Here is a 21,127-nt window from a genome sequence, read left to right on the forward strand (position 1 = left end):
AATGTCTGTCAAGGCTACTGAAGGGAAGAGCGGCAATGTGTGTGGCTTATATTTGCCAGTCCTTCTTGACCACACACTAAACTCTTTTTCTCTGTCACCAAGGAACTCTTTGCCTCCCCAGTGAAATATAAGATCCCTAGCAATAAAAACCTGGATATCTCAAAGCACTGCCCTAGGCACAAAGAAGGGTTATTTTTAAAAAATGCCACCAGGCACGGTGGTGCAAGCCTGCAGTCCCAGCTACTCGAGAGGCTGAGGCAAGAAGACTGCTTGAGACCAGGAGATCAAAGCCAGCCTGGACAACATAGTAAGACCTCATCTCTAAACAAAAGAAAAGAAAAATAAGTACCAATGGTGATAACGGTTGCACAACAATGTGAATGTACTTAATACCACTAAGACGTTCACTTAAAAATTATTATGCTGGTTAAGTTTTATGTTATGATTATTTTACCAAATTAAAAAGTAAAATACCCCATTATATTGACTTCCAGGGTCACTCTTGAGGAAAGGCTGACTCCCTGAGCCAACCCCTGCTCCTTGAAAACACGACTGACTGCCCCCCTTTCCCCTAAACAGCACGTCCCTTCTGCTTCATACGCTACAGTCAATGTTTCCAGTGTGAATTGATTTTTAATAACAAAATGTTATTTTACACAGAAGCAGCTACATTCATGGGTGAAAACAAAAATCCAGCTGACACTCCTTTGCTGAATCCAACTAAAAATCTGATTTTTAATCTACAGAGAAACTTCTGCCCACACATTCAGCATCCCCTGGAAGTAATGACATGGAAAACAAACATATTTTCTGGTCTGTTAAAGTAAAACAATGGGTCCCTGGATAGACTCTCAAGAGGGCCTTTGTTGGGATGGAAGCAAGTCCCCCACCCTGAGAGCATCCCCCAGCTCAATATGTCACCATGTACGCCAGCATAGCCCTCACATTGGGTCCACAGCACAACCTATTAAGGATTATGACACTTGTTCAGATTCGGAGGCCAATTCCTCAGCTCTAAGATCCTGCTCATAGCAAGCTTGATGTTCAGTAGACTCAAGAGCAGACTGAATGAGGGAGGGATTGAAGAGAATGTGCCTGCTTGGGCTCAGCCTCCTCTAATATTGTCAAGATGCACACACACATGCACGCACGTGCACACACACTCCTAGAATCTCAAAACCATCGCCAATCTCTACGTTGGCCTAGTCCCAATCTTTCTGCCTCTGGGAACAAAAGGTTCATTACCTACCAAAGCATATTTTTCCCTCTCTGGGACCAGGATCAGCCTCTTGCAAGCTTACTCCACACTTGTATCTCCCCTTTGCAGTCATGCATGACAAATAGGCTCCCTCCCCAATGGAATTCTCTTGTAGACTTGCAGCCTATGACTGTGTTTCCCCTAGTCTTTCCTCCAGGGGCTTCCTACCACCACGGGATGACATGTTTTCAAGATTGCTCCCCTTCCGAGCCTTTACTGTCGCCTTGGTCCCCTTTACTTTCCAGTCAGTGCAGAGCTACCTCCAACGGGGTAGGCATGTATGGATTCCGTTCATCAAAAGGTGGACCAAAGGGTCTTCCTAGTTTCAAAAAGTTCTGCTCAGTTGTGGCCAGTTCTGCTAAAATGTGGCCAGACCCCATTGCAAACTCTTCTGAGTTCCACCTGGGCTGGAAAAGCCAAATGGCCAGCCTAAAACTCAAATCCACTATCTCCCTTTCTCAGATCATATCCATGACTCCCCAAGGCCTAGGGCTAAAATCTAAACTCCTTGGCAACCAGACCCGGCACCACGTACATTTCCCCTATCTCTTGCTACATTCCACACGAATCTTCCAGAACCTCTTTGGATCCTCTCTGATCTCCAGAAACTGGTGTCCACTACTCTCACTGCCTGGAACTCAACCCCACCCACACTCCACCCAGCCAGAGCTCAGCTTAGATGCCTCTCCAGAAAGCCACCCCAAGGTAGATTAGGTGTCTCTCTGTCCCATTCCACCCCCCTGTACCCACCCAACACACTAGAATTAAAGCTCCTAAAGACCAAATGGTGTTTAACTACCACTACACCCCCAATGCCTGGCACATGACTGGCACAGAGTAGGTGCACATCAATGCTGTCTGTCTCCTGGGTGTTCCCAAGTCCCCTGACCCATCATAACACCATCTCACTGAATCACTATCTACTTCACCAACTCTCCCACTAGGCTCTAAAAGCACAATCAATGATGAAAAAGCCCAGGTGCAGGTCCCAGCGCCCAGAGCAGTGCCTGACACATAGTAGGTCCTTAGCAGCATCAAATCTTTGCAGTTAAACAAAGAGGGGTTTCAGGAATAGGAGGTGTTTCTGAGCTTCCTGCTTTGAGTGAAATGGGGTAAGGCAGCCACTAGAGGGTGGCAGGCAGGCACTTCCTGGGTGTAGACTCTACCCCATCCAAGGTCCCTGCCAGCAGCCAAGGCATCTTCTCAGAGCTCTTCCTAAGACATCTTTTCTCTCTTGTGCCTTCTGCAGCTCAAGCCTCTGGATCACCCTTCGGCCCTTACTGTCAACTACAATTGGTTAGCTCTGAGTCCACAGTTACCAGAGAAAAGGGCCCTCAGCACGGGACTAGGATTCAATGACCCAAGTAACCTGCCTATAAGGCCTCCAAGCCAGCCTTTGACCTATCCCTAAATTGATCCAATCCTCCAGGCCCTGCCTTGAGCTGTCTTCTCCCACAGACTCTGACTTCCAGACTGAGCCAGCAAAACCTTGACCTAGTGCCACCTCTTACCTGCACCTGGAATCCCTGGCTTATGCTCCCTGTCCCTCTACTCCCAAAGGGCGTTCCCTCAGTCTAAAGAGATCAAAAGTCCCTTCCAGAAAAAATCCCGTTTCCTCGGTGCAGCTAAATTGCACAGAAGAGTTCATGCTAGACGAGCTAAAAGTTAGAAGAGGAAGCTCAGATAGTTTATACTACTAACATGTAAATGACTGATGGAATTATAACCCTTCTGAATACTCTGATCTAAAACTTTATGTCCTAGAGCTTCCAAAACACAAAGTCCCCAAACGAAGACTCTAGGCCTTGGCCTGGGGACGGGTGACTCTATACAAAATGGCATGTGCTCTGTAGACACCAGACAGGTATTTTAAGGTTTATAAGAGCTGCATCTACTTGTGCAAACTATTGGAGCTATAAGGCTATATTGTTTAAAGAACTGAAACCAAATCCAGATCACGAAGAGTGAAGACATGCCCAATGGCTAAAACCTTGCAAGACTGGCTATACTTCTGACCCCAACTTGGTGGGTACCACTGCTCTATCAGGCCTGGTCCACACTTGAGCCCTGGCACCTCTTTTAGAAAACTACCATCTTTACCGACTTCTGATTGCTCTGACTCTGAGTAGCCACCACGTCCAAAATTATCTACACTTTTCCCTGTGCTAGTCAAGTTCAAACCTGTGTTAGCCCCTTCCCAGCCATGCCAACATCCAAGCTGTTAACAGTAACAAGGAATGTTAGACCTGTTGTTAGTCAGAAAGAAATCCACAAGCCATTAGTTTCTGCTGAAAGGAACAGACCAGGAAGGCAGGAGTTAGTAAAGGTGAAGGAAAGGTTAATTAGGAGCCGGTCAGGGCCAGGCCAGGAGCCTGGAGCCCCCAGACAGACCAGGTTGGTTGTTAGTGGTCAGCCCCTGGGGCAGTCAGGGTGAGGCAGGGATTAGCTGGGTGAGAGCAAGAGTTAGTGCAAGGGAGCCAGAGATTAACCCAAAGAAACCAAGGTGCCTACTGGAGGTGAGGCATGAAATCACCCCCAGGTGTGGCCCTGGCTTAGCCGCTGGCGGGCTCTGGGGGAGGCTGGCTGAGGCAGGGACGTGGGTGGGAACAGAAAGCCAGGGATGCATTCCTGGCAGGCCTGAGCAGCTGCCGGAACCCTGTGAGCCCCAGAAGTTCATTTCTTGCTCCCCACTTCTCTCTCCTGCAAACTCCGAGCCCGGGGTACAGTTGCTTCCCCCTCCCAACCCTCCTTTTCAACAGCACAACTAATGCCCTCTAGCTTCCGTGCATGGAATGAATCTTTCCCAATGACTTCCGGTCATGGCCCCACGTCTACTTCCGGTGGGGGAAACCCACCTCTCTCAGCTCCAGAGATGGAAGAGGCCTCTCTAGCTGACTTCCTGTGTGGGAAAGAGCCCTCTCACTGACTTCCGGTGTCAGAAATGTCCCTCTTCTCAGCTTTCAAATATGGGAAGCGTTCCTCTGACCAACTTCCTGTGTACTAAATACTCCACTCAGTGGTTTTTAGCGCGGGAAAGACCCGCTTCATTGACTTCCGGTGTAAGAAAGGCTCCGCTTTCTGAATTCCGGTGTGGAACACGCCCCTCTGCTAATTTCCGGTGACGGGCACGCCCCCTCCTGCCTTCCTCGTGGGACACGCCCCCCTCTTCCTTTGCAGGACAGCTTCTATCCCCGTCACTTAACAATGGAGAAGATTCTTCCCCAGCTTCCTTCCAGAGAAGGACACAAAAGCTCAGAGCTCCACAGTCTAGAGTCTTAGACCCCCAGGCCTCCACACTCACGTCCCAGAGGTTTCCCTGGTCCCACCTACTCCCAGTGGCAACCAGACTTCTGCACAGAGGAGAGATGTCATACTCAAGAGTCCAGCCTCCCCCATCCACAGGACCACCTCCTCCTCCTCTGAGTCTTGTTAATAGGGCCATCCCCTGCCTTAGACCTGGCCCAGTGGACTCTGATCTTACAAACAGCCAATATGGGGCAGCAAAGTGGGACATCTGTATACAGGGCCAGTAGTTCCAAGTCATCTGCTTGCCAAAAGTAGGGGGACCAGCCCCCCGGGGGAGCCCAGAGCTCGGCAGGGCTGGGGTTAGTAAGAAGAGAAAACAGTGTTAGTAGGGGCTGGGTTAGTAAGTCAGAGCACAGCATCAGCGGACAGGGCACCTCAGCAGACACACACAGGAGTCGCTAGGAGAAAAGGAAGAACGCACGCAGGTCCGTTAGTTTGTTAAGGGATGATCGGGGTGCAGTTGAGGTACCCCGGGGTTAGACGGGTTAGTAATCAAATAAAAGAGCTGCCTACAGAAAAGAAAGCTGAGACGGAGGAAGAATGTGGGGAAGTGACAGTCAGGGATTCAAAGCAAGTGTCTTGCCCCAGGCAGAAGGATCTGTGTGCAGAACACCCAGAGAGGCCAGGGCCTAGGCAGCAGACGTGTTCAACCAGGTTTGGGGGGCCTTCCTCCACCCTCATACTTTTTTTAAAAAAATATCTGCCATGTGCCAAGACCCTTATATTCACGGGAATCCTCACTGCAACCTGTGAGGTATCAGAACTCGCATTCTACCACTGAGGAAACTGAGGTTGAGAGAAGTGAGGTGACTTACTCAAAGTCACCCAACAGGAAGTGGCAAAGTTGGTGAGTCTTATTTGCATTCCCTGTCCTGGAACGTGGGTCTGCACAAAGATCCCAGCCCGTAGGCAGAGCCTTCTGGAGCCTTGGCTGCCCCCATATCTCAGCCCCTTGAAAGGCCCATGAGCTGCATGGTTAGTAGGATCTGGCTGCGGGGGTGGTTAGTAGGGCATGCTCGGGCCCGGTTAGTGGGTTAGTTGGTTGGCAGAAGGCCAGGCACCTCGCCACACGCCACAGCGTCCCGGCTGAGCCCTGGGTTAGTAGGTTAATCACACCATGCAACACTGCCCCGGCCCCTCCAGCTGCAGCTCCAGAGGCCTCCCGCCCCCACCAGCCGGGGAGTGGGGCCTGACCAGGGCAGGGGGTCTACCTCTAAGCCCCCCAGCCCCATCAAAATCAACCCTAACCACATGGACCCTGCTCGAAAGCATGTCGCTTCCCTATTTATTGGCTGTGGGTCTCAGAGCACCCCCTGCAAATATTTCAGCTCCCTTGAAAATGGACCCTACTTGTCCTGGATAGAAACCCCCTGCCTGGTTCTGGTCAGCCCCTCCCCAGAGGGCTGGATCCTGTTACACTCTGGCATAGACACACGCACACCAGCATCTCTCTGCAAAAGATCTGACACCTGTGCTCAGTAGGCATCTCTTCCATCACCGACTGTCAGGCCTCTAGTTGCTCCAACTATTGGCCTGCCCTCCCTGATTAAAAAAACAAAAAACAACAACAAAAAAAAAACTGCATCAAGCTGGCCTGGCTCCTGGAACCAAGTTGAGACTCCCCACACCCTCCCGGTTGGCTTCCTTTTCAGCCAATGCTACAAAGCAGCTAAGTGTACCCTAATTATACCATCTTCTATCACTGCTGTACTTTTCCCATAGAAACTCCGGCCTAGCATCTCCCACAGTTCTAAACGATGTTCCATGAGAAATGGATTCTACGGCCATAAAAGTCAAGGAACACTTCATCCTATGCCCTGTCCCTGAGTGTTTGAAATTTTGCAGTAGAATGTGAACCTGCCTTTTTTTTTTTTTTTTTTTTTTTTTGAGGAGCAATGATGACATTTCCTAGAACTTACTTTGGGAATTTAGAGGGTCGGGTCTCATCTCAGCCAGATCTTTCTCATCCTTCAAGGCTCTGGTTGGTACAGCGTGCTAGGAAGCTGTTCCCGACTGCAGCGGCCCTCTCTGGGGTCTGTCTCCCACTTCCCAACACTCAGAACTGTGCCTTAATAGACAGTTTTATGGCGCTGTCCCAGTCTCTGACTCTCCACGTGAGCTGGTTTTATCCCATCCGGCATGGCTGTGAAATCCTAAAGGTTCGAACCCTGGCACTCTTTACCTATGTTTCCCCCAAATGGCTAGCACGGGAAAGGACCCAAAGTAGGTGCTCAGTGCTGATGAGAGAGTAGAATTCAAATACTCCAGGAAGCATTGTGAGTTACTATGGAGGCCATGAAATGCTGCCACCTCCCCAAGCTGATTAAAGAGTGATATTAGGAAAATAGGTAGGGAAGGGCTAATCAGAAATGCCTCTGGATCAGAAGATGCTAAGTTTTGAAGTCCAGAGGGCCAAAAAAAAAAAAAAAAATAGATAAACCCTAAGTCTATACTCCCAGATGGATAGGAGCATTTACTGAGTATCTGCTGGGAGTCAGGCACAGTGCTAGGCATATGATCTCACTGAATCCTCCCTGCACCTGACAGGCAGGCACATGCCTTCCATTTCACAGAGCAGTGGAGGCTCAGAGGTGAAGTAACTTGCCCAGGGTTGTAACCCAGGCCCTTCTCAGGACACGGCTCTCCCAGGGGCTCCACCTCCCCACACTGAGCCCAGCCAGTTCCATATGTCCTCCGAAGCACTCCAAGCCACCCCAGCATGGTACCTGCCACTCTCAGTGTCTGCTTCCCATACTTCTGCTCCTCTTCCCCATCCCTGGGTGAGGGGCAGGAATTCTGAAGGGGAGATGGCTCTGACTTTCCATGTTTGCGGTGACCACCCTGCTAAGGACTGAATGGAGTCCCCTCCCCCAAATGCATATGTTGAAGCAGTAGCCTACCATGTGACTGTTTTTGGAGATGGGACTTTTAAGGGGTTAAGGTTAAATGAGGCCATAGGGTTGAGCCCTAATTTGATGGTATTAATGTCTTTATAAGAAGAGGAGGAGACACCAGAGCTTGCTCGTGCTCTCTGTCCCTCTCCACAGAGAAAAGGCCATGTGAGGACATAGCAAGAAGGTGCCACCTGCAAGCCAAGGAGAGAGGCCTCACCAGAAACCAACTCTAGCACCTTGATATGCACTTTCCAGCCTCCAGAACTGGGAGAAAATAAATTCCTGATGTTTAAGCCATCCAGTCTGTGGCACGGTGCTGTGGCAGCCCAAGCCGATGAATAGTACACACCACTCCCCTTTCTGGGAAGAAGGACATCTGGCTTTTAAACTTGCCTAAGGGAGGCCACAAGCTGCTCTCTTGCAGACACTGGGACTGTCCCCTCTGGAGGGAGCTGGAATTGTGAATTACGGGGCCTGTCCTGCCACCTTCTGCTCCCCAAGAACACAATCCAGGAGCAGTGCAGCTAGAAGCAGGGATCTGATTGGAGAAGAGTGTCCTGAGATTGGGCTAAGGTGACCCCTCAATCCTTTGGGTAAGACTGGTTCCCTTTGGACCGCAGGAAAAAAACCCAGGGCCGCCTGTCTCTTCCTAGTGAATTTCCCTGGCCTAGATCTTATCTCTCAAAGACCTTCTCTTTTCAGGATGGTGCACACTCAGTCCCTCTAGCTGCCCCTCCCAGAGTTCAACAGCACAGGGGGAAGGCTCCAGCTCCTCCCAGATCCTGACTGTCTCCTCTTTGTAACCATCAGGGAGAGGAAAATCATGGAAAAGCCCCACCAAGGAAGCCCCACAAAATGACAATTACACACAGAGCAAATGGAGACAAAGGACTCCAGCCAGCGGCACCCGAGGAACTGTGTCTGCCCTCTCCCTGACAGCCCCTCCCTGACTTCCATCATGTTCCTGTCCCCATCCTGTAGGGTCCTTTGAGACCCAGCCTTGGGGAGAGTGTGGTCAGTGGGGCCTTGGCCCAGGCCAGGCTCTGTCTGGTCACCGGCAGAAACGCAAGGAGGAATCAAGTTCACATGAGGTCAGGAAAGGGCCCCCAGATCCAGACAATAGGGCCCAGCAGGCAGAGCCCAAGCAGGTGAGGAGGGAGTAGTGGGCTGCCAGGCCTCCCTCATACCCCTGGAGTCATCCTCCAGTGCCAGATCCAGTCGTCCACTGAGCATCAGCCAGTAAGAGCTCCTATCCATGGGAGGCTCCATCCCAACAGGTGAGGAGGGTGAGATCTTCAGGGAGTCACCCAGGGTGCTAGAAAACCACCGGAGTCTGCCCGCTAAGTTACTGTGGCCAGAGTCCAGGGTCACCCGAGGTCCAAAGAGAAGGCCAGGCCAGGAGTCCTGGAGATGCGGCCCAGATGGAGCCACCTGGGGGGGAACACAGCGAGTGAGGATGAAGCCACAGCCTCCATCCCCAACTTCCCACATCCCCCCCAGCCTAATTCTGCATCTCAGGGGACGCATGTTCAGAGATCCCCCCAGTCTCTCGCTCATGCCCCCAGCACACACACAGGGTAGAAGTGAGGGCTTTGGACATGAAAAATTTTCAGAAGAAACTTAGGCTAGGCACGGAGACTCCCACCTGTAATCGCAGCACTTTGGGAGGCTGAGGAAGGAGGATCACTTGAGCCTGGGAGTTTGAGACCAGCCTGGGCAACATAATGAGACTCTGTGTCTACAAAAAATAAGCCAGGCATGGTAGCGTGCACTTGTAGTCCCAGCTACCCAGGAGGCTGAGGTAGGAGGATGTATTGAGCCCTGGAGGTCAAGGCTGCAGTGAGCCACGATCATAACACTGTACTCTAGCCTGGGCAACAGAGTGAGACCCTGTCTCTGAGAAAAAGGAAAAAAAAAAGTTGTCTAAAAAGAGGAAGCAAGGAAAGCTTAGAATACCCCACCAGGCAGGGTTAGCTCAGGGGACCAGAGAAAAGCAGTAAAGGGAGCCCATAGCAAGCTCCAGGAGCCTCATGGGCAGAGACGGGGCAAGGATTTGAGTGGGTGGGAAGGACCTTCAGAGGCCTTTGATGGCTTCAATTCATTTTACAATATTCCCACTGGGAGGATCTCTGCACACCACCACCCCAACACACACACACATGCACACACATGCACACACACGTGCATGCACACACACACACACACACTGCTCCCAGGATGAGGAGCTCACCCCCTCGCCGAGACTGTAATAAAGCGTGTTCTGAGATGAAGATCCGAGCAGATGGGATCATGTCTCTGCGTTCACTTCTGCATCCCCAGCATCTGGCTCGGAGAAGTTGCTTGGTCCATTCCAGTGCTGAATGAATGAACATGCTGAATTCTCTGCTCGAGCTCACCCACAGTGGTCTTGATTCCATCCCACCCACCCCCCACCAGGACCACACAGAGCAAGCCTTCCAGCCACCTGGTTCCCTGGCCATCTTCTCATGAGCAGGAATGTTCTGGGCCTGAGGAGGGGGCACAGGTGGGAGGACAACCTACCCCCATGAAACCAAGCTCCATGTGCCCTCCCTCCCTTCCTCCCTCCCTCCCCACATCTCTCTTAGGTTTACCTGGCAGCATCCAGCAGACACACGGGCAGTCCAGGCTCCCAGCTCCTTCCTTCCCCACACAACCCCACAGGCCCATCCTGGAAGACAAAAGAGCCAACCACACCGCAGGAGAAAACCGCACCCAGGCCCCCTCCCCAGGCCCAGGCCTTGCCAGAACTCCCTGCCGAAGAAAGAAGGACCAGGAGCCAGTGAGGCTGGGCCCAGGCACCCCACCCTCTACCTCCCTTTATTCCACCCCAGAACATCCTTAAAAGGTGAGGGGAGAGAGGTTCCCAGGTTCCCTTCACTCACTCCCTGTTTCCTGACCACAGCAGAATGCGACCCGGGAGAAAGTAGGACAAACTCAGCAGCTTGGTGACAGCTGAATTGCAGCTGAACAGAGAGTCAGGAATCCAGAATTCTGACCCCAGCTCTGCTCCTGCCACACCGGGTGGCCCTGGGACTCTTCCTGCCTTGACATTCACTCAAGGTGCACAATGATCACCCATTGTTTGAAGCAATGGATGGGGAAATGGAAGGGACCCTGCTGCCCAGCAGTAATTTTTCTGCTCCCCCTCCTTCTCCCCTGCCCTTTCCTGATGCCCCATGCACCAGAGGAAGTTCAGGGAGCCAGAGGCTGGAGTAGGACTCTTTTAAGACCACCCTGTGTCACCAGTCTGGAGAAGACCAGAGAATGACCACTAATCGTGACCTAGGACCATCTGCCAGGTTTTGCCTTTAGTGACAACTACGCTGTCTTCATCAACTGACAGACCTGAGTCAGGATTGTCAGGGAGCCATCTCAGCATATCTTCAAAGCTTTCTGTCGGCACCTGGGAGTGGGGGCATGAGTTCAGAACTGGAGGTGAACTCAGACACTTGCACTGAGAAAAATGCATCTAAAGTCACACTGCTAACTCTTCACTTAACTGCAAGGCCAAGGAGCTCTAGCCAAGGTTTATAAATATGATCACAAAACACCAAAACTGAAAAGGGCCAGTTCACATTACCAGGGAGTCCCCAGCCTCCTCCTAATAGCAGTTCTACAAGTACACAAGGTGAAGTCATTTAACTCAGCCTTCAAAAGTTCCAGACAGTGACGTTTATAAAATACTAGCCCTAATGCCAAATGTGGAGTGTGAAAATCACCCTTTCTGGGACCCCACAAAATGGCGATAAGCTCTTTCTTTCTTCCATAGACGTAGAAAAGAGAATGAGCTACATCACCCATTTCCCCTCCCACTTTGGGATTCTAAGATACTACACTTTCTTGTACAGACCAGAAGAGGGCAGACTGGTAGGCTATGGCCTGGTAAGTTTAAATACTTATCTGCAAGGATGCTTCTCAGGGTGGTTGTGAACGTCCTGAAGAACCTGGAAATTCCCTTCTCTCTCCTCTGTCCCAGGAACTTGCTGCTCTCTGTAAATAGACCCTGGGCTGCTCAAGCCTGGCTTGATCCACAGGGACCCTTTCCCCTGGCTCTGTGGACCTAAAGTCATGATATTAGTAAGGTGATGGAGGTTTCAAGGGACCTTTAGCTAGCTCCTGGGTGAAGCTGACACCGTCTTAGAGTGTACAAAGGAAGGCATGGGCTTTGGGGTCAGAGAAACCTGGAGGAAACTGTGGCTCTCTAACCCCCACGTACTTAATGTGTGACTCAAAGTTAATGATTTTCTTTCTCTCTTTTTTTTTTTTTTTTCCTGGAGACAGGATCTCACTCTGTCACCCAGGCTGGAGTGTAGTGGTGTGATCTCGGCTCGCTGTAACCTCCCCCTTCCAGGTTCAAGCAATTCCCCTGCCTCGGCCTCCCAAGTAGCTGAGATTACAGGTGTGTGCCACCACATCTGGCTAACTTTTTTATTTTATAGTAGAGACAGGGTTTCACCATGCTGGCCAGACTGGTCTTGAACTCCTAACGTTACGCAATCCGCCAGCCTCAGCCTTCCAACGTGCTGGGATTACAGGCATGAGCCACCACGCCTGTCCAAAGTTAATGATTTTCAAAGCTTAGCCAGTGCCTGGCACACAGTACATGTTCCAAAAATTATTTTCACCACTCAATGATTTAAACTTTAAGTAAATCTGTGTGTGATATTTATGTTCCAGAAAGATGAGCCATATTTATCCTGTAGCATTATATGTATATAGTGCAGTTAGGCAGCACTGACCAAATTAAAATCCCCTGTCTTGATGAATGGAAAAGCAAAGTCTGATTATCCACACAACGGAATCTACTCATCAATAAAAAAGAACAAACTATTAATACACATTACAACAAGGATGAACCTTAAAAACATCATACTGAGGGAAAGAAGCTAGGCTCAACAGAACACATATTGTATGATCTCATTTATACAAAATATCCAGAAAAGGAAAATCTACAGAGATGAGAAATAGATTTGTGGTTCCTGGGGTTAGGGATGTGGATGAACAATAAATGGGTATGAGAGATCTTATTGGGGTAACGGAACTGTTCCAAAACTGATTTATGGCGAAGGTTGCACAACTTGGTACATTTATTAAAAATAATTGAATGGGTGAGTTATATGACATTTAAACTATGCCGCAATAAAACTGGACAGAACAGGAATTGAACTACTGAGACATGCAACAAGAAGCATGAGCCTCAGCTAGGCTCGGTGACTCACACCTATAGTCACAGCACTTTGGGAGGCTGAGGCAATCACTTGAGGTCAGGAGTCCAAGACCAGCCTGGCCAACATGGCAAAGCCCCGTCTCTACTAAAAATACAAAAATCAGCCGGGTGTGGTGGCACACAACTGTAATCCCAGCTACTGGGGAGACTGAGGCAGAAGAATCACTTGAACCCGGCAGGCGGAGGTTGCAGTGAGTTGAGATGGCACCACTGCACTGCAGCCCAAATAGCACAGTGAGATCTTGTCTCAAAAAAAAAAGGATGAGCCTCAAAAGCATTCTGTTCAGGAAAAAAAAAAAACAACTGAACACAGACACTTCCATATATATGGAACATAGAAAAAAAAAAGAATCCAATCTACTTCTGAGAAAGCAGGTCAGTGGTTTCCTGGGGCTGGGCCTGGGGCTGAGAGGGGATTGACTGGGAAGGAATACAGGGGAATATTTCAGAGCAATGAAAATGTTCTACATCCTGATTGTGGCAATGGTTACACAGGTGTACACACTTGTCACAACACATTGAAATGTGTGCTTTAAATGGGGGCATTTCCTTGTATGTAAATTATACCTCGATAAGGTTATTTTTGCAAAACTCATTTATATGTGATGAAAGAGGACTGGAACTAAAAAGTGCCAGATCAAAGGCTGCACAAAGAACTGGTTGTGGACACCAGGGACTCATCATCTCAGCTCTCACTAGACTACACAGACCACCCACTTCAAGTCAAGGTCAGTTGGGAAAGCCAGGATTGAGGAACTGGAACCCAGAGGGTCATCAGAGGTCTCTCCCACCTCTAAGATTCAGGAGGTCTTGGGATATATGGATTTCGTGATGGATCTGACCTCAAAGCATGAAGCTGGTCTCTACCAACCAACCCCAGTGGACACAGGAAGAGAGGGAAGATCACCTTGGTTACTCCTGTGATGCAAACAGGGTCATGGTGGTCACATGAACGTGTCTGGAACCACGTGGGTGGACAGATGCCTCCAACTGTCATCAAGAGAAAAAGAGACAGGAGTAAGAGAATAAATACATACCCGTGGGTACAGTGGAGAACAGACGCTAAGGTCCCGTTTCAAATCACAGTGTTTCCCAAAACTGATCTCCTCGAATGCAGATCAAAAGCAAAACAGGAAACAAGGAGGTATTTTGTTCAGGCCAGTGTCAACCAGTACATCCTAACGTGGGTTTTATGGTGTGGACTCCAGTGCTGCTCTGCCATTGGCAAACTGTGTGACCTTGACCAAGTCCTTCAAAGCAGTGAGCCTCGGTCTTCTAATCCACAAATTAAGGATAATAACAGTGCCTACCTCACAGGTTTGTCATGAGGATCAAATGAGAAGATGAATGAGGCTTAGCTTGAATTCCACCATTTTCTTACATCATTATTATTGTCATCACTGATCACACAGTTCATTACCACCACCCATGAAGTATTCATTTTTCCCCCTAAACAGCATGCACTATTCTTAATAACGGATGGGCAGCTGCCAGGGAAACATACATTTGTTGCATTTTAGATTCCCTCTGGGTTTTTGGTCTTTTTCTCTGACTCTGGCGTAAAATCGCTACTCAGAGATCTGAGACATGCAAGAGATGTTGGCCCAAATTGCCTTGGATGAGCCAGCGCCCAGAGATAACGGAAGCTCCAGGGAATGATGAAACTGTGCCACGTGCCTCGCAGGAGACATGCTGGGGGACGCGGATGCTTCTGCAGCGGAGGAGAAAGCACTGTTTCTTTATGAATTCAAACACAACGTCCACAAAAGAGGAGATTCGGAATTCACATCTCCTTCAAACAAGGGAACCCCGGAGGTGGAGAGAGAGGAAAGAAAAGCAAGAAGAAGGGAAAGGAAGCCAAACTAACATTTATTAAGAACAGATCCTAACTGGAAGTGTCTTTATCTACATGGCAAAACAAGCTGGGTTTTGTTATCCCCACTGTACAGATGAGGAAACTGAGGTATCTAAACAGGCCTGTTGTACCCCAAAGGGGCAGAAGGCGCGTTCAAATAGGGGCAGGGACTGGGAGCAGTGGCTCACACCATAATCCCAGCAGTTTGGGAAGCAGAGGCAGGAGAATTGCTTGAGGCCAGGAGTTCACGATCAGCCTGGGTAACAGATGGAGGCTCTGCCTCTACAAAAAATTCAAAAATTAGCTGGGCGTGGTTGTGTGTACATGTGCCTGTGGCTATTTGGGAGGCTGCAGCAGGAGGACCGCTTTAACCCAGGAGGTGGAGGCTGCAGTGAACCGTGATTGCTCCACTGCATTTCAGCCTGGATGACAGAGCCGATTCATGCATATATACATGGATCTATATAGATCCATGTATATATGGATTGAATGAGAAAAGATCCAAGGAAGGTATATGTAAACTGCAAACTTGATGGCCATCTGCATTACTATTACTGTGAGAAAAGTGGCCAGTGATTGATAAATCATCTCTGTTCAGTTTATTCCGGTTGCTTTCACAGTCTGTAGGCAAAAGAGTTCACTCTTAGGAGAGTGGCAGAGTGGAGTAGTTACAAACACATGTTTCAGAGTCAAACTAGACACTATTTGAAATCCTGTCTCCACAGCTAATTTGCTGTGTGCCCCTGGACTCATCACTTCACCTCTCTGAGCCTGTTTCTCACCTGCAATGCCTAATTCCCTGCCTTATGGAGTATCCATGAGGCAGCACCAGCAAGAACCTTGGTAAGTGGTAACAAAGTGGTAGTTAGGGTTAATTAGTACTCATCATCTCCTCCACACCTTTGAGTACACCATAGCTCAGCACCCCCGTCCCTTCCATGACTCATCCGGTAGCTTCCAGAGGGGCCCACCTGGCACCACAAGGGATAAGGGGACACCTGCCTCATCTGATCTGATCAGAGTGGAATGGGATAGGGAGACAGATGTCACTCTCAGCCAGACTTCGCCTCTGCCCCTGAGAATCTCTGGCTATTGTTCTTCCTCAGAGCTGGAGCTGACAGATGAGTTGGGCCTCAGAGACAAGGGAAGGGATCCTCTTGAAACAAAGGACTGGCCTACAAGTTATTCACCAGCCCATTGAATCTGCACAATGGACCCAATGCCCCAGAAACACACTGCTCAAACAGGCTAATAATCACCCAGGAGACGAACCAGCAGCCTCAACAGAAATAAAAGCAAATCACTAAGTATCCATACAAGACTCAGGTGCTACGTAAGTGAACTCAGCTGGGACCCAGGGGGTGCACGATAGCATTCGCTAGCTTTATTAAGCACCTACAGGGCGCCGAACATGCACTGGTTCATAGCTTCATGGCCGCTTTTTAAAACCGGGATTGTGATTTCCACTTTACAGATGAGGAAACTGAGGCTCAGAAAAGGGAGATTACTCCCTGACTGAAGTGGACACAGGTGGGAGAAGGATTTGTACACGGACTTGCGTAACTCTCAGCTGCTTCTCTTTCCACCACTCTGCACTGCCTTGATGAATAAGTAAGTTCAAAGAGTGTAATCCTGCCCTGAGAAGAAGCATGGATCACAGCCAGAGAAAGGACCTTAAAATGAAGACACAGAAGAAAAGAAAAATTGGAAACAACTAGCAGGACCAACAATAGGGAACGGACAAAGTAGACTGTGTTTATCTCCTGCATGAAACACTGAAATCTCTAATGATTTCGGCAAAGGTCGTAATAACATGGACAAACACATATGATGTAACTTTTCAAAAGCAGTATACATATAATGCAATTACTTTTCTTTTTTTTTTTTTTGAGGGTCTCCCTCTGTCACCCAGGCTAGAGTGCGGTGGTGGTGTAATCTCTGCTCACTGCAACCTCCGCATCCTGGGTTCAAGCGATCCTCCTGCCTCAGCCTCCAGAGTAGCTGGGCTATAGGCACATGCCACCACGCCCAGTTAATTTTTGTATTTTTAGTAAGATAGGGTTTTGCCATGTTGACCAGGCTGGTCTCTAACTCCTGACCTCAGGTGATCCACCCACTTCAGCTTCCCCAAGTGCTGGGATTACAGGTGTGGGCCACCACGCCCAGCCAATTTCAATAATAGAAAATATACCAGAGACAGGCCGGGCGCGGTGGCTCAAGCCTGTAATCGCAGCACTTTGGGAGGCTGAGATGGGCAGATCACGAGGTCAGGAGATCAAGACCATCCTGGCTAACACGGTGAAACTCCGTCTCTACTAAAACATACAAAAAACTAGCCGGGCGAGGTGGCAGGCGCCTGTTAGTCCCAGCTACTCGGGAGGCTGCGGCAGGAGAATGGCATAAACCCAGGAGGCAGAGCTTGCAATGAGCTGAGATCTGGCCACTGCACTCCAACCTGGGCGACAGAGCGAGACTCACTCTCAAAATATATATATATATATGTATATATATGTATATATATGTATATGTATATATATGTATATATGTATATGTATATATGTATATATGTATGTATATGTATATATGTATATGTATATATATGTATATATATACACACACACACACCAGAGAGAAATACACGAAAATGAAGTTTTCAGGCCAGTCATGGTGGCTCATGCCTGCAATCCCAGCATTTTGGGAGGCTGAGGTGGGCAGATCACTTGAGGCCAGGAGTTCGAGACCAGCCTGGCCAACATGCCAAAACCCCAGCTCTACAAAAAATCCAAAAATAAGCTGGGCATGGTGACACATGCCTGTGATTCCAGCTACTTGGGAGGCTGAGGCATGAGAATCACTTGAACCCAGGAGGTGGAGGTTACAGTGAGCCAAGATCACACCACTGCACTGCAGCCTGGGCAAAAAGTAAGGCTCTGTTTCAAAAAAAAAAAAGAAAAGAAAAGAAAAGAAAGAAAAAGAAAATTGAGTTTTCTACTTTTTTATCGTTTATAAATCTTCTACAATTATCATGCATTTTATTAAACCTATTGAATTTGTTTTTTAAAATCGGCAAAAATTATAAAAATTCTCATTTATTTTTATTCATTTATTTTAGAGACAGGGGTCTCACCATGTTGTCCAGGCTTTGCTTGAACTCCTGGGCTCAAGCCATTTTCCTGCCCCAGCCTCCCAAAGTGCTGGCATTACAGGTGTGAGCCACCGTGCCCAGCCCAAAATTCTCATTTTTAATGCAAGCATAGAGAAGGATTCTCCTAAAGCTGGCGATAAGGAGTTATGGTTGTTTTGGGGGACTCTGAAGATCATCACTCTCCTCTGTTAAGGAGTGGGGTTAAGGCTTAAAATAAGTAAATTTCAGAACAGTTTTCAATGGCAAGGGTCACTAAATAGTAAAGGCGGGCATGGGGGGCATGGAAGGTGTTTACATAAAATGCTTTCAACATGAAATTAACCAAACTTAGAGTAGGATCAATTCAATGCCACCCAAAGCTAGGAGCTGGCAAAGTGTCCAGAAATGGTTTGCCCAGGCTACTGGATGATTCTGCCTAGAAGGGTGAGGGGCGAGGTGGGAGCACTGTTCCCTCAAGCAAGGATCTGCCCACCTGCAGGATGAGGATGAGGAGGTCTGAGTAAACACCAGATACCCAGCCCCACCCCAAACCTGCTGACTCATCCTCCTTGCCACGTGGCTCAGACATCTGCGTATTGGAAGCAACGCCCCTAAAGTCTGAGAACCACTGTCCTCAGGTTTCCCTGTCTGTCAAGTGGAATTACTCATCCCTGCCCTCCGTCTACCCCCGCCCCCCTCCCTGGGCCATCGCGGCGCTCCCAGATGCTCCCAAAAGGGAATGCGCTTTGCAAAGCACTGAGTCCAGAGCGAGTGTTCTGCTTTGAGCCGTGCTCAGTCCCAGCCTGGCCCCGAGAAAAAAACAAAGCCGTTCCCTCAAGTTCTCTCGCAGTCGTCCCTCTCATACTTCCTCCCCTCCCGCCGCAGCAGGTGGGGGCGTTTTCCCCGCGGCGGCACTGCAGTGGGGTGTGCGCGCCAGCAATCCCAGGCGCCGGGCAGCCTCGGATCCGGAGCCTGGGATGAGGGTGGGGAATCCAGGGTGCGCCCCCGGGGCCTCCCCTTGCACAATCCCAGAAACAATTTCTCTGCCCCAGGGCCCTCCGCTGGAAGAGGAAAGTCTGGTCCCTTTCCTCCCAAATTCCCAGCCTCTCCAGGGAGTGTCCTGGAACAGAGGAAAGGTGGAGAATCGAGCTGGTGGGTTCCGGGATCTTCCTAGACCCTTTAGGAGATGCAACGTGGGCTTTAGAGTCCTGCATATCTAGATTCGCAATCACTGGCTGTGTGACCTTGGGCGTGTCGATAACCCTCTCTGAATCTCCATTTCTTCATCTTTAAAATGGGGTTGTTTCTTACCACTTCGTGGGACTGTTGTGATAACGCTTGCAAAGCACCAAGCAGGTCCCTGCCTAGAGTAACCTCTCCATAAACTGATGTCACTGTTGTTTTCAATGAGGGTGAGTTACCAGCCCTCTCCATCCTTTTGGAGCCAAATTTGACGCCGGACATCTGGGATTTGAGTCCCAGAAGTGAAGGAATGGTAGGCTCTGGGGGGGGGGGGGGGTGCTGGGTATGAGGGAAGGGGACCTCAACGACCCTGCCCCGCCACCTCACCCCCACCTCCAGTTCCGAGACTCTCTGGGCTCTGCCCATGGCTTGGCCAGTTAATTGCTAACCTGGTGGGCAGAGAAGGTTCGCGGGTCCACCTCCCAAATCCTGTCTCGTGTCGTCGGAAGGGAAGGGTCTTTGTTCCCCTTCATAATCATGATTGCAAGACCCCCATTCGCACTGGACTCCCAAAGCATCCTCCCCTTGCCTGACCTCACCCCCGATCCCAGCCAGAGTCTTGACTGTGTTTGACAATTACAGGCTGCAAAGCCTCTTCATCCATCCAATGCGGGACACTTCAGGCGGCGTTTGTATCCCTGAACCCAGCCCTGGGACTCTGGGACCTGCCCTAGACCCCAGCCTCGGGGAATTAGGCTGTTCCGCATTCGGAGACAAGGACGCTTGGGAAGGAAGACTGCTAGGATGGGGCGACGTCTTACCTCGGGTCCGCGGTCCTGCGGCGCGAGTGCAGAGGGCTCTTTGTGCCCCGGCTCACAGCGCAGAACTGGGGGAGCCCCTGCAAGCGCCTCCCATCTCAAACTCCTCCCCGCACTCGTCCGCAGCCTCCCTCCCTCTGGTCCCCCGAGCGCAGCCGGCGTCGTCTTTGTAGCTGCTGCAGCGCCCATGAAATTTTAATGCGGGAGCGGCTCGCGGGCGGACGTGCCCCACCCCCGGCCCTCACCCCCACCCTCCCGCCTCCTTGCGCCCTTACAACCCCACACCCAACCCCTCCTTACCCAGCCCAGAGTCCTGGCCAGGAAAGCGGGGTGCGGCCGGTCTTGGAGGGAGCACACCGCCGCCCCCGCCGCACAAAGGGGCTAGCAGGCCGGCGCTCTCAGCCTCCCGCATCCCCACCCGCGGCGCTGTCATGGCAACGCTTGCCCGGCCACTTTTGGCCGCAGAGAGCTCAGCGCTGGAGAGGCGCGGGGGCGGCGCGCGACCGCGGACCAGGGGCGCAGAAGCCTGAACCCCAGAGTAAGAGGACAGAAGAGGCTTGTCCTGGAATAGTGCCAAGGGCTTAACTAGCAAGACCTCGGGTGTATGCCTCTTTATGCACCTGGTTATGGTGAAGTCCAGATTTGAACCCATAACTGTAAATTCATGCGTGTACAGCATTTGGCCTAACAACATGTATAGGTTTAGTCTTTAATTTTTTTTTATTATTTATTCTTATTATTTTAGAGATGGGACTTCACTCTGTCACCCTGGCTGAAGTGCAGGGGCACCATCATAGCTCACCGCATCCTCCAACTCCTGGGTTCAGGAAATCCTCCTGCCTCCCCCTCAGCCTTAGGAGTAGCTGGGACTACAGGCGCGAGCCCCCGCGGCCGGCTTAGTCTTTTATTTAACTGCCCTCTTCTTAGTACCTACTATTTTCTAGAGTAGGGATGCTAGGAAGTGGTCCTGAAGTAGTGGTTCTAGAGCCGAAGCATCTACGTTGCTTGAGAACGTATTAGAAATCCAATTCAGGGCCAGCCTCGGTGGCTCACCCCTGTAATCCCAGCACTTTGGGAGGCAGAGGCGGGCAGATCACCTGAGGTCAGGAGTTCAAGACCAGCCTGACCAACATGGTGAAACCCCGTCTCTACTAAGAAACTAGCCGGGCGCGGTGGTGAGTGCCTGTAATCCCAGCTACTCCTGAAGCTGAGGCACAAGAACTGCTTGAACCCGGGAGGCGGAGGTTGCAGTGAGCCAAGGTCATGCCACTGCACTCTAGTGCGGGTTACAACAGCCAGACTCCCTCTCAAGAAAAGAAAAGAAAAGAGGCCGGGCGCGGTAGCTGGCTCACGCCTGTAATCCCAGCACTTCGGGAGGCCAAGGCAGACAGATCACCTGAGGTTAGGAGTTCGAGACCAGCCTGACCAACATGGAGAGTCCC

General features: G+C 50.2%; 1 long non-coding RNA gene across 1 annotated transcript; it reads right to left on the reverse strand.

Annotated features, from left to right (window-relative positions):
• Window positions 1-613: 613 nt before the first annotated feature.
• Window positions 614-19,968, reverse strand: LOC115892755. The gene is made up of 5 exons (XR_004052641.1): window positions 19,689-19,968; window positions 13,614-13,696; window positions 10,071-11,469; window positions 9,689-9,814; window positions 614-8,889 (listed from the first exon to the last, which is right to left on the reverse strand). It is a non-coding gene; the product is annotated as an uncharacterized LOC115892755 (long non-coding RNA).
• Between the last annotated feature and the right edge of the window lie 1,159 nt (window positions 19,969-21,127).

This window comes from Rhinopithecus roxellana, chromosome 13, assembly GCF_007565055.1.
Source record: "Rhinopithecus roxellana isolate Shanxi Qingling chromosome 13, ASM756505v1, whole genome shotgun sequence".
NCBI classification, from domain to species: Eukaryota; Metazoa; Chordata; class Mammalia; order Primates; family Cercopithecidae; genus Rhinopithecus; species Rhinopithecus roxellana.